Genomic DNA, 14,207 nt, shown 5'->3' on the forward strand with positions numbered 1-14,207 from the left:
GATTCTACTGTAACTAATTAATAAATGAGGGTCTCCTCGACAACTCTTCATGTCATGCTATCTGTCAATCCTCATTAGACGCATGCTGTCTTATGCTAAAGAATTTGTCCCTAAATAAGGTAAATTATTAATTAAGCGAGATCTACCGCGTTATTTATCTGACACTCTAATTATTATTTAATGTGTATAAAAATGTTTTTATGATAGATAAATTTTTATTACAATTTTTACTATTTTACACATGTCAAATAATAATTTGAATCCTTATAATAGACTTTGTGTTGTGTGATTAAGAATTATTCCTGTGAATTAGAAAGTATTTTGCATACGACTATTTTCAAATATATGTATAACATAAAATTATAAATTATAAATATTTTTAGGAGAAGAATAATTTAATTGATAGAAAATTATTTTACTGGTTATAAAAAAATTAAAATGTAAAAAAATATTAGCGCTCAAAACTTTGAATTTTCAAGAAAACTCAAAAATTGATTTAATTGATAGAAGATGATTATATTAGTAATTCGTAAATATTTATTTATGTCTAATGTTGATGAATAAATTTGAATATTTATTAAAAAAAGTAATGAACGTAATTTTTTTAAATTAATTAAAGAAAAAATATTTATTTAATTTAGTATGAAAGCTTAAAAGTTCAAACACATGTCATGAAATGAACAAGATAGATAACTTTTGTTCTGGACCAATATTTTAAGTTCAAACTATAAAAGGCCCAACCCAAGCCCAAACAACCTTACCTCTCAATAAAAACTGGTCTTACACATAACCTCCAAGTATAATAGCTAATCCGCATTGACATCTTGGCCAAATAGCAACAGTCAGTTAAGTGGGTGTTTGGCATGAGTATTTTATTTGGAATGATAGGAAAGTGGGGTGGAAAATATTTTTTGACCATGTTTACTAAGAAACTTAAGAAAATTCCAGCAAAATTATTTCCCTATCATCCCCATTTGTAACTACACACTTCAAAAAAAAAATCCCACCCCACCAAATGTAATGCTTTTTTCCCGTAAATTCAGAATTTCATTTTAACTTTTTTAGACAAAAAAATGCCCTGTCGTTTTGTATGAGCTCGAAATCTCATTTCAAAATAATGGGTACTTTGATAATTTCAGTTGAGATTCCCATCAATATTTTACAATCAACCAAAGATAGCATCAGTGAAAATAATCCAACTTTGCCAAAAAAAATTGGCCTAACAAGCACATTTTCGTAACTTATCCAAAAAAAAAAAAATTCTACCATATTCCTGTAATTTTTTTTTCTCGATAATTTTTTTCCTCTTATACCAAACGTCTTATGGCAACTATATCTATAGCCTATAATGGGGAGAAATTGTAATGGTTCCCGTGTTTGTTGATCTCCCGTATTAAGGGATTGACACTGGAACAAAAAAGAAAATTTCTCTTTCCTCTCTCTTCAATCTCTTCTCTCCATTTCGTCCCACCCACTACTATGTGCTCTGGAAGCACAAAATAATCTCTCTTGTAATGGACATATCAATTAAGATCTCAACTTCTCGTACACACGTAGGAACAAATCTTAAGTGTTACGGGAGCACCATATATCTATCTAAAAGGGTAAAAAATTGAAACTTGGATGAAAATAAAAATAAAGGTGTTGGTTTAATTGAGATAACAAATTTCGTTTTAAGAAAATGAGAGTACCAAATATGGTACTCCCGCAGCACCAAAGATCTATACCACACATAGAAACGGTGGCACAATCAGACCTATGATTTTTTATATAAAAAAAGGCAAAAATAAATTTTTTAAATTATAAGTATAATCAAGACTAATAAACAATATTTATTAAAAATATTTTTTAGGAGATAATAACTATTAATACTTATAGCCTATTATTATTAAAAAAATTATACATAAAATAATAACAAAAATTAAAATTCAGGAGGGGCGGCCACCAATACCCGTCCCTTCTTTGATCCACTTCTGATGACACGTACATAATATATAGACTTTTATGAGTATTAAAAGTATTCATATTTTTCCTTATCAGTAAAATCTGATTGAATCATTACTCACTTCAATACCAGAGTGACTTGTAAATATATTTTACATTTGTTTCCCTAGAGATTGTGAGAGAACACCTTAAAACACTTTCAAAGTAGCCTTACCAACAGCCAACAAATTAGTCCAAATAGACGTCTAGATAATTTTTAACCGTGTGTGATTAACCTAGACTGGTTAACTACTTCAAAAGAATAATACATATATTTTATTCTTATTAAAAAGAGTTGAATTTGTAATATAAGGACATATTATTTCTACATATATAATAAGGGCTTTATTAATCTCATGCAATAGGAGAGAACTCTCTTATGCAATAAAGATAATTATGTGTGGGACCCACCCACTATAAAAAAGAATAAAAGAATAAAAAAGTAACACGAAAATCGATGTATGTGTAAGAAAGAGAAATTATCTCCTATAACATAAGAGTATATTTTCTCATATAATAAACTTGGGTTGGTTGTTAGTAGCAACCTCAAGAATGAATTACATTCTATCTCTTCTTCACGTAGAGTGCTTTCTCTTTTCATCTCGTTTTTTAATCATTACCTATAAATTTAAATTGTGATTTTATATACTTTGAAATGTGTATCAGTTAATAAAATTCAAGAATATATATCGCGTGACGTGTCATTGTGTAATTAATTATACTCAGGTTACTTAGTGTAGCTAGTTGGTGGCATGCAAGTTAGACGAGGTGAGCACAATTAGAGTTTCTGAGATGGGATTAAATCATACGAAAATTGTGTCATTTTAAAGAATGTAAAATTATGTCATTTTAAGTGAGAGAAAGAGATAGATAAAGGAAGAGAGAGTGTGGACAAAAAATAAAATAAAAGTGTGGGTTCCATTTCTTTTTTAGAGTAAAATAACACAAATTGTATCATTTAAAAGGACAAATATTTTTTTTCCTTAAATAATATATAAAACATTTCAAAGCTTTAAAAATGAATTAGATCAATAGTTTTTCAAGAACATTATAGCTTGAGAGAAATGAAGAAAAGATAGAAGAAAATATGATAGTAATAGAAAATTAAATATATCAAAAGGGTTTTATAATTCTCATTCAACATGAGAATTGAAATCTTCCTACATACCCTTCGATTTCTATGCTGACATGGGTCCTACACATAATTTTTTCCAACATATGGGTCCCACATGCTTTTTGTCTCTACAACATAAGATTTCAATTCTCATGTAATACGAGAATTATAAAACCCATATCAAAAACACTATAATAATATAAATAGTTATTGGATAAGAAGCGTTTAGTCAATTAGCACGAAAGCGTGATAAAATATATTTTAAGTTATTGGATTGAGCAAGCAAAGTCATAACATAAGAATATGAGAAAATTACATACAAATATTTAATGTGAAGAGTAAAAATCACATATCCTAATGTAGAAAAATATCTATTATGCAAAGTAGGATTACAAGATAATGTTCATCTCTAGTATAATGTTAGAGGTCTACACTAAATGTCTTTCCCACTCCTAGGATGGATTGCAAATGTTTATCTCTCATAAGGAGGAACATTCTTTCTTCATAAAAAAAAAAGGATGTTTTTCTTACTCGAATTTTGATTTCTCTCATACTTATTATAGATGATATAAGAATCATTCTTCCATGCTCTATATTTTTCTATAATTATTAAGGGTATTTTCGACACATATTGAAGACTTAGCACTATTAATAAGGAGCAAATAATTCCAACAATAATTAATATATGTCGATCATTAATTCGTTCAATGAGTGGAGGATCTAAGTTAGAGAAAGATGAAAGTGGGGTGGATCACATCTATGTGGACCACGGTTCATTTCATCAATTAAAATCTCCAACCGGTCCTCTAGCTTGAGACGTGCGAACTAACCAAATAATACATTAAATGTATAATTAAAATACCATAGCCTTAAAATTGAATACCCAAATGGAAGCAAGCTGCACCACCAAAAGTTGTTTAATTTGCCTCTCGTTTAAGAGCCAACTATGTAACTAGGGGAGGTCACATTCCATCAAAAACTAAGCAATTAAACAAGGAACAGGAAGAATGAGCACCTAAATGTAATACGAGAATTTATTTTATGAATCTAGTATCCTAAAACTAATAAAATGCATTCATAAGTTTTAAAAATATTCAAGGTATTTTTTATTATTGTTAGACCAGAGTGTTAAGGTGATTTAGATAATTGTGCATTGATTTGCAAGACACGTGGGCAAGTGCGTAACAATTCGTTTCTGAAAACGATTAAAGGTTAACCACGTGGGTGGGCGTGATGGTTCAGCATCTCGTCCCTTAAGCAATTGGTTGGAAGTTCGAATCGCTTTGTGCGCTGACTCGGGAAGAGGGATTAGTCTCATGGCTATCGACTGTGAGGATACCCAGATGTAATCCAAAAAAAGAAAACGATTAAAGGGTTAGGATGTGCAATTTTGAAGTAAAGGTATGAAACTTAAGGGTATGTTTGGTGCATAGTATAAAATAATGCATGATTGTATAAGACCTGATTGAATTTTAATACTATCCAGCGTTTGACACGGTATTGTATAAAATAATATATTGTATAAGATAATATCATCTAGTATTTGATAATGCACTATATAATACTATATAGGATAAAAAAAATCCTTTAATAAAGAATTTATATAATTCTTCAAAAAATGTCATATGATATTAATTTTTATAAAAATTTATTGATCAGTGTGTCCAAAACATAAATTAATTTTTGTAAAAATAAAAATATTCATTATTTTAAAAATTAATATATTGGAAAATTAATTTTTATTTTAATATATTAATATTAAAATAATATATTAATTTTTGAGAATTACACTGGTCACTGGTGAACGATGTTAATACACCAACTTTTTATCAGGCTTTATCTCTCCCCCTTAGGCCGGATTAAGTTATACATCATTTTGATGTATTAAAGGATCTTGCTGTATAAGCTTATACTATACGATGGTCACACCAAACAACTGAAAATGTCATAACGTATAGTATAAGCTTATACTATCAGGCCTTATACGTCACACCAAATGTGCCCTAAAAAACAAACGTGCCCTAAAAAACAAACCTCCCCCAGCTTTAGATAAATAGGGTAAGATTTGAAGACCCACAAAAATTACTAAACATAGAAAGTCTATTTGTAAATTAAATAATGGCATTACTACATTCATCCTTGTAAAGCAATTAAAAGCCTTCTTTGAATTTGACACTCAACTTGATCATCGTCATCTCCACCAGCTATCACGAAAAATTATTATTCAAGGTTTGGTTACTATGGGTATTTGAATAATTATTTGATAAATATACAATCATAACTATAATAGAAATAAGCATTTTTTTAAATATCTGCACATATGAAATAAATTAAATATATAAAAGATGATGTTGTAAAGCGTATTTAACAGAATATTTATTTATTTTTATACTTCAAATTTAGACAATTTCGCAATAATAACTTTGTTCATGTGGGTCAACATACTTCAAGCTTACTCTATAATTATTGGACAATTATTTTGTCGATGATAAAAAAGGATAAACGACTTTTTACCCAAATAATTATAGATTTTTTTAAAGGTTGAAATTGTAAATTTAATTGAATAAATTGTCTAATCTTTCTTTTTTTTGGAAATATAAATTGTCTAATCTAACTGCTGTTGGTGTTTGTTTTCTGGATGAACCGCCCTGTGAAATCCCTCAATTTCATTTTTATTAACATAGAGCAAAGAATTATTGAAAGGATTGACATTATTTGTAAAAAAATTAGATAATCATCAATTAAACAATTTAAAATAAATAGAAATAGAATTATGTATAATCGGATACATTGAATGAATTTACCACGTATTACGGAACAGCATGTCCTCTATACCGTGGTTTTAATTGATATAATCACAACCAAATTATGAGATTCAAATGTATGGTCGTAACTCGTAATACATAAGATAAATTGTTTCCATTAATATACAAAAACTTAAGTTAATTCTATTTGAAAATACTTTTAGAGCATGTTTGACCAAACTTTATTTTAGCTTGAAAATTACTTTAAAATTAAAGTTAAAATTAAGAACTTACAAAGCTAAGATAAAGTATTATGGCATTAATTATGTCATTTTTAAGCTTAAAAGCTAACACTCAGTTGGTGAGTGGATGGAGACTAGATGGAAGACAAGATCAGGTTCACCCTGTATCAACATTTGGACCTTAATGAGGTCGAGAGGTGGATGGAATATCCAATTATGGAAGCAATTCCTCCTTCGATGACACCTTGATACCCATTTCCAATGTGTAAAACTTTGAAAGAATCAATGAAATTGAGAAAGTGAGGATGGGTTTGATTTTGTAAGAGGACTTTCCAATAAAATTTTGAAGGGGGAAAGAAAAATATTGAAATTAGTGGAACGAAAAAAATGAAATCAAATAAAAAGAAGATGATACAAGAGGTTCACTTGGAGTTTAGGTTTATTTCATTGGAGATTAGAATCTGGGAATGGAAACCAAAGACGAATATTTTGAGATTTTATAGATAGAGTTAGATGTGGTAGGAAAAAAAAAAAAAAACTAAAGCTGAATTGAGAAGCTTCAGGCTTTTATTTTATTTTTTTCAATTTTCTTCGTTACAAAAGCTGTGTTTTTTGGGAGATTATTCAAAAAAAAAAAATGTTTGAACCAGCTTCTAAAGGAAAAAATAGCAAAACTCAAAATAAGTTAATAAAATAAAAAATTATTTAAATAACCAGCCTTACCATTATTTCAATAAAATCAAAAATCAGTTTTATCTTCCTAACTATATTCTAAATGTGAGTTTCCTAAATGTGATTTGAAGAGATAACTCTATTCAAAAGCCTATAACTAAGAATTGAACAAGAACTCTATACTACATGTTCAGTTGAACAAGTGAAAAATTAATAACCTTTAAATACTAAAACTAAATACATAAGATGCATCTTTTACTTTATTTTTCAACTAAATATTAAAGAAAAAACTGGGATCGTTTTTTCAACTAATTTTTCTTTTAACGTCCAAAAAAAAAAAAAAAAAAACCAAAGAAAGTCAATGGTTGTGTTTGATAATGTTCAGCCTCTGTCTATCCCTTATTAGTACGAAACCCGATTCTCAGATGAAAGGTTTTCAATTACAGGTCAGGCCATATGACTTTCAGAGTTTCAGACGTGAAGCCCAAATATGTTTGTGACTCGTAGAAAATTGTCTTTCTTGCCTTCACATTGTGAGAAGTTCTGCCCAGCCCATCAGCCCAACCCTATCGTGGGCCTCCAATAAAGCATTATTTTGATGGGGATAAGATTGTTTCCCCCTTTTTTTCTTCTTTTTTTCACACGCTTTTGTGTTTTGCTTGTACAAATTTAGTTAAAAATAATTTTCATTTCAAAAAATTTACCTTATAAAGTATAGTAACCACCCCTGTTAAATAATATTAAAGATTAATGGTACCATGTACTTTTTTTTTGCAATAAATAAATTATTTGTGCTCCCTTATAATTTAATATTATTATATAAAGAAAGATTTTAATCTATGAATTTAATGCAACGTGTCATTTGGATAGTATTTTTTACATCAGAATATTAGAAATTTTATAAATTTAGGCACAATTAATTTATTTTCACATAACTAGCCTACAGTTAACACTTTTTATTTCATATGCCTTTGATGTGTATATTTACATATGTTTTAATTTTTTTTAATTTTTAATTTTAATTCCAAACTAATTTCTATATTTTATTCTTCTTTTCAAATTATTTTTTGACAATATTTATTTCAAGAATAATATGAAAAAATGTAATTTTTTGGCAGAAAAAAGTATTTTTTTATCATAATAATATTTTTTTAATTTTATCCTATTCTATTTTGTAACTCAACCATTTATGGTGCTAATCTATTTTTTTCAATAAAAAAGTTAATTTAGAGACGAGAAAATTGACTCGTCCTAATATTTCATACTATTGTTTTATTAACTTTAAACAGAATTTTATAATAATACTTACAAATTAATTCCCCATAAACAATCACCATTAAATTTTGAACCCAAACTTTACGGGTTCAGCCAGCATCATTGACATTCTTCAGTTTTGTCTGATGACCAACGTCTGTCATTAATAATTGTTCGTGTTATTTAAACTTTAAAGGGCTATTGGGCTATTTGGATGGGCTTGCCAAAAAAATTATGAAATTGAATGAAACCAATCCTCCTTCATGTAACATGATAATGTGGACGTATTCAGTCTGAAAATATAGGGGTAAATTAACTTGATGAATGGGTTATGGGGCCACCAATTTTAAGGCCCAAATTCTCATTTATTTGCCAACCCAAATCTTAGTCCAAGCCCAAACCTACCGCCATGGCAACCAAAGCTCTATTTAAGTTTTGGAAAAAGTGTGTATTATTTTAAAGAATGTAAAGTTGTGCCATTTTAAGTGAGAGAAAAAGATAGATAAAGAAAAAGAGAGAGTGAACAAAAAAATATAAAGGTGTGGATCCCACCTCTTTGTGAGAGTGAAATGATATAAATTGTCTCATTTAAAAGGACAAATACTTTTCCCTTTAAATTTTAGAGAAAAAAGAAAAACAAGAAGTTCCAACTCCGAGAGATGACACAATTGGTAAGCGGACTATGCTCACGGAGCGTACCGAGCACACTGCCCCCAGTGGTAAAAACCTTTAACTCTCCTCCAATCCTAACTCTGATATCTTCCAAATTTCATGTCAAAGCTCAAATAGTTTTGTCTTTTTCCATAATAAAGTAAAGGTGTTATTTTTCTCATATTATACGAGAAATAAATCTTCTCATATATTCATAAAGTGTAATGTGAATCTAGTAAATAGAAGAAGGAAAAACATTTTCTTCTTTTAAAGGAGAAAATTTTTCTCCTACCAAAGACACATAGTATAAATGGGGCCTACAAAATAGTGGAGAAAAAAAAAATCAAAGTGGAACCCATTTATGCTGAGTCTTTGGTAGGAAAAAAATTTTCTCCTTCAAAAAAGGAGAAAATATTTCCCATAGAAGAAATATAAAAGCACAAAATAAGACTCACGTTGCACTTGAGAAAATTTATCTCTCCTGTAAATGAGAAAAATATAATAGCCATAGAGTAATCATTTTGTTTGCAATGGCTGGTTGCTTCCTTATACGAAACTTTGAGCTGAAGCTATTTTTTTCAAAATAAAAGTTTTTTTTTATTATTTAGATGCAATTTTTGAAAAAAAAAATAAAATAAAAAAAATTATTATGCCAAAATTTCCGACTTTTGAAAAATTCAAAACATTGCTTTTAGTTAAAAATACTTTTTAAAATTCAAACACAAAACAGTTCTGTGTTTTTTTACTAAAAAAATACTTTTAAAAAAGTAATTCGTAATTTTTTTTTCACAAGCCCATCCAAAATACTTTTTATTTTTAACTAGCTTAGAGTTTCCTTTTCGTGTTTTTTTTAAGGTGTTGACCAGTTGTCATATATTAATTAATTCACTTTTACTGCAAAAAAAATATATTAATGAATTCACTCTTAAATATTTTACTAAAAAACTCAACTCACAATCATTTTATTAAAAAAATATGCAACTTTCAATTTTTAATGCATTAGGAGATACGTGGAAGCAAATCTTACCCATTAAGTCAAAATTAAAAAATTCATCAATTCTTTTACTATCTTTTAATTTTTTAAAGGGTAAGATTAAATTTCTTATAATTGTTTGAATTTTACAAGTAATTGTCTTAGTGCGAGAGTATTAACAGTGTAGTGAAATTGAATTTTTACAACTTTGTTTGTACATAATTGACTTCTGAGCCTTGCTTAAATTTTGTAAATCGTTTTTAAAATTTTATATTTTTTATAATTATATGTAAAATTGGTTTGTAGGATCCATTTATTGGTGGGAAAAACTATTCTCATGTTACATGAGGTAAATTTTCTTTCCTACATATCATTCAGTAATCGTGTAATCTTTTTATTTTTCTTTTTAGGTAGTGAATCCCACCACTATATGTCTACAATGTAAGATTCTTTCTCTCATATAACATGAGATCGTTTATTGATATCATAATTATTTTATGATAAAAATACAAATTCTTAATATTGGGAAAAAAAAGGATGCGTTGTTAATATAACATGTCATTTTCTTAAGTAAAAGCATATCATTAATAAATGATGGTAGCTCAGGTGGTACTAAAAAACTGAGCAGGTAGAATAAAAACATGTGTTCAGAAACTATAAATGATATTATTGTGATCGGTGTAATTGATATTTTCTTTTATGGTTCAAATTCTGGATTGGGCTACGTACCCCTAATATTATCTTTGGAAGGGGTTAAAAAATAATAAATTTTTTTGATTTTCTGAAAAAAAATATGTTTGATAAGTCCTATTTTGTGAAAATATTTTTACAATATGTAACTGTTTTTTACTTTTAAAATTAAATTTAGATTGTTTTTGTTTTGTATTTTAATTTTTAACTTTCAAAATAAAACAAAAAAATATTATTTCATTAACTATTCTACAAAACAATTTAAAAAAATATATAATACAATCAAACATACCTTTCATTTTTATTTGTCTGGCACGCTTTTTCGTAATCCTACAATTTAATTAAATTTATTATTGATAATAATATTTTGATGATTATTATTTCCCTTTTCCATTGGAAGAATATAAATATTTAATATCATTTAAATTAGGTAAATATTTAATTACTTAAATATTATAGAATTATTCGTGAGATGTTATAATAGTTAAAGAATAATTATTATCACTACTCTTTGAATTCTTCGCTTTATACATAACCTGCATATTTAAGTTGTACACGTTCTTGGTTCCTTTCTATTTCTGTTTCCTTTTTCCTTCGGCGGTGGCATGTGTGTCAACTGTCAACTATGATACCATAGATCATTGCTCAAGCCTCAAAGAGTTAGAATGCATGTCCAAAATTTTAAGTTTGAGCATGTGAAAAATAGTATTTACATAGAGAGATAACTCTTTACATGATAATAGTCTTACATTTAAATAAAGGGAAATATTTTTTTCCTTTCAAAACAAATTATTCTTATAGACTAGTGTTTAAAAATCCGGCCCGACCATCGACCCGATCGAGGTCACGGGTCACGGGTTCAACCGGAGGGTCACAGGTTCACTACGCTGATCCGATTTTATATATTAAAAAAATATAAATATATATATCCTATATGAAAATATTAAAAAATAAATCACCAATCATAAAAAATTTAAAACATACTTAACATAATTCACCAATTACAATCACAAGTCAATATTACACAACCTAATTAAAGTATCAAGATACTAAAGTACAAAACTCATATTCTAATATACCAAAGTATAAAGATACCACAAGTCTAGGTCGCTGGGAGAGAAGAGAACGATTACATTTAGGTTTGCAAGCATTTTTTATTTATTAAAACGACGTTGTTTCATTGAATTTTCTTTAAAAAAAAATCATACAATGACTCCCTTTGACCCCTCTGACCCGGGAGTCACTGAAACCCGGCCGGGTTTAGGAGGTCGGAGGGGTCGATGTGCATAGAGAGTCCAACTTGTGACCCCAACCCTCAGAAGGGAGGGGTCAAGGTTGACCTGAGTCAACCCGGTGGTGGAGTGAGGTTTTAAAACACTGCTATAGACTTATAATTTTAGTGGTCTATAATATAATAAAGGAGAGAAAATATTTTAAGGTGGGGTCCATTATAACTTGTATTTATAGGAATGATTAATTTTCTTTTGTGAAAAGAAAAAATTATTCCCCTTGAATAAAATGAAAAAACATATGCAAAAAAAATAAAATAAAGTAAAAACATAGGATGGTTATACAATAAGGAAGTATTTGGTATATGAGAAATTTATTTTATCTGAGAATCACGATTCTCAGAAATATGGTAGAAAAGTGAAATTTTCATAAATTTTACCAAAAATTTATTTAATAGAACAAAATATTCATCAAAATGTTGGATTGATTTTCTTGATGCTATTTTTGGTTTATTATAAAATATTACTATAAATATGGATTGGGGTTAATTATGTCCCAAAGAAATTATCAAATTTTCTCATCACATGAGAGTCTCAAAATACCACCCATTTTATGGTATTATAAGATAATTTTTTTTTCATAAACATGAATCCCGAGAATTTAATTTTTTTGAATTTTTTTTTTTACAATCCTAAACATGGGTAAATCGAATTCCTAATATCACTTTTTCAAGATTTTAAAATTTTTCCTTTTACCAAACACCTTATAGGTTTTTTGGCCACTGTTTTTTTTTAAATAATAATTTTTGGCCATTGGTTTAATTTGGTCTGATTTAATTTTGAAACTTAAATTTAACTTGATCATAGCTTAAATAATAACAGGACTGTTCGCTTGATATTTAAAATAAACAAATAAATAAATATATATTTACTATTAATTTATTAAATTAAAGAAATTGAAATTTATAAATATTTTGTAAGATTTTTTTAATATAAATATAATATCATGTTATATAAAATTATAAATTAAAATTACCAGAACTTATTATATAGTGTTAATTATTAAAATAATTAAAATATTGTATGATACTAAATGAAACTTTAGCAACTTAATATATAAGTCAACCTCAACTGAAAACTCAGCGAATTTAATTTTTAAAAGCTATGATTATAGGATGAGGACAGAGAATCGAGATAGGAAAGAAGTGTAGTTGACGGATCAGGGATAAATGTGTAATTGCACCTATCAGATATTTTCGATATAACACGTAAGCATGTCAGATATTTAAGCAGCTAATAAATATCGGTGCTTGCCTTTTCCGTAGACAATAGTATTATTATTATATATTATATTAAAATTATTTTTTTTTCTCATAAATTTCTCGGCCTATGTTTCTATTCTTACTAGTCCATCGTAAGTACTACTGTAGCATTGTAAATTTCACGGTCATATATATATATATATATATATGGTAGAATCTTTTGACATCTGTGTTAAATTTAAAATTTGACATCTCATTTGATAGTCGTCAGATAAAAAGATCAATGGTGTAACATGCTTACAAATCAGAGTCGTTGATCTTTTTTTATCTAACAACTGTCAGATAAGGTGTCAAATTTTAAATTTGACATTAGTGTCAAAGGATCATATATATATATATATATATATATATATATATATATATATATATATATATATATATATATATATAGGCTTATCATTTCACAAGCTGCCGGAGATAATTTTATCTCCGGCTAATAAATCATAACAGTACAAAGATGAATCAATGATAATGAAGGAATAGAGTAAAAAAAGAAATCATAACCATTCAAAGGTGAATCAATTAATATAAGGAAATAAATAAACAAAACGACGTAGTTTTGGAGTCGCCGGAGATAAACTTATCTCAAGTTGCCAGAGAAATATTTTTCCTATATATATATGGGGAGGGTTCTTTTGACTCCAGAGTAAGACTTTTAAGTCTTACTCCCCATCTCAGCCGTTGATGAACAAAAATCAACGGTTGTCATTTATGATGTAATTAATAATTAATTAATTAATTTAATTTCTTAAACTATAACTGTTGGATGGACGGAAATCAACGACTAGGATGAGGAGTAAGATTTATAAGTCTTACTCTGGAGTCAAAGGATCTCTCCCTATATATATATATATATATATATATATATATAGGAAAGATATTGTAACAATCAAGTTGTGTTACTACCAATCAATTTCATCGTTAGATCGATTATGTTAATTCAACGGTTATATTTATTTTAATCTTTGTATGGTTATGATTCCTCATATTTAAAGTGAAAGCATTAAATATGGGAAATCATAACCATACAATGGTGAAAATAAATATAAAGGATTAAATTTGAAAAATCATAACCATACAAATATGAAAATAAATAAAACCGTTGGATGAACATAATCGATCTAACGGTGAGATTGATTGGTAATAACATGGTAGTAATAAAACTTGGTTGTTACAATATCTTTCCCCTATATATATAGGCTTATCGTTTCTCACGTTGCTTGAGATAATTTTATCTTCGGCTACTAAATCATAACATGTTTGGTTTAGTATGCTCTTTTCACTTAAGCCCAATGGCTTTAGTGAGAGTGAGCCCAAAGTCCAATTTTAACAC

This window comes from Gastrolobium bilobum, unplaced genomic scaffold, assembly GCF_033153095.1.
Source record: "Gastrolobium bilobum isolate Gb01-03AN ecotype WA unplaced genomic scaffold, APGP_CSIRO_Gbil_v1 utg8583, whole genome shotgun sequence".
Taxonomy (NCBI): domain Eukaryota; kingdom Viridiplantae; phylum Streptophyta; class Magnoliopsida; order Fabales; family Fabaceae; genus Gastrolobium; species Gastrolobium bilobum.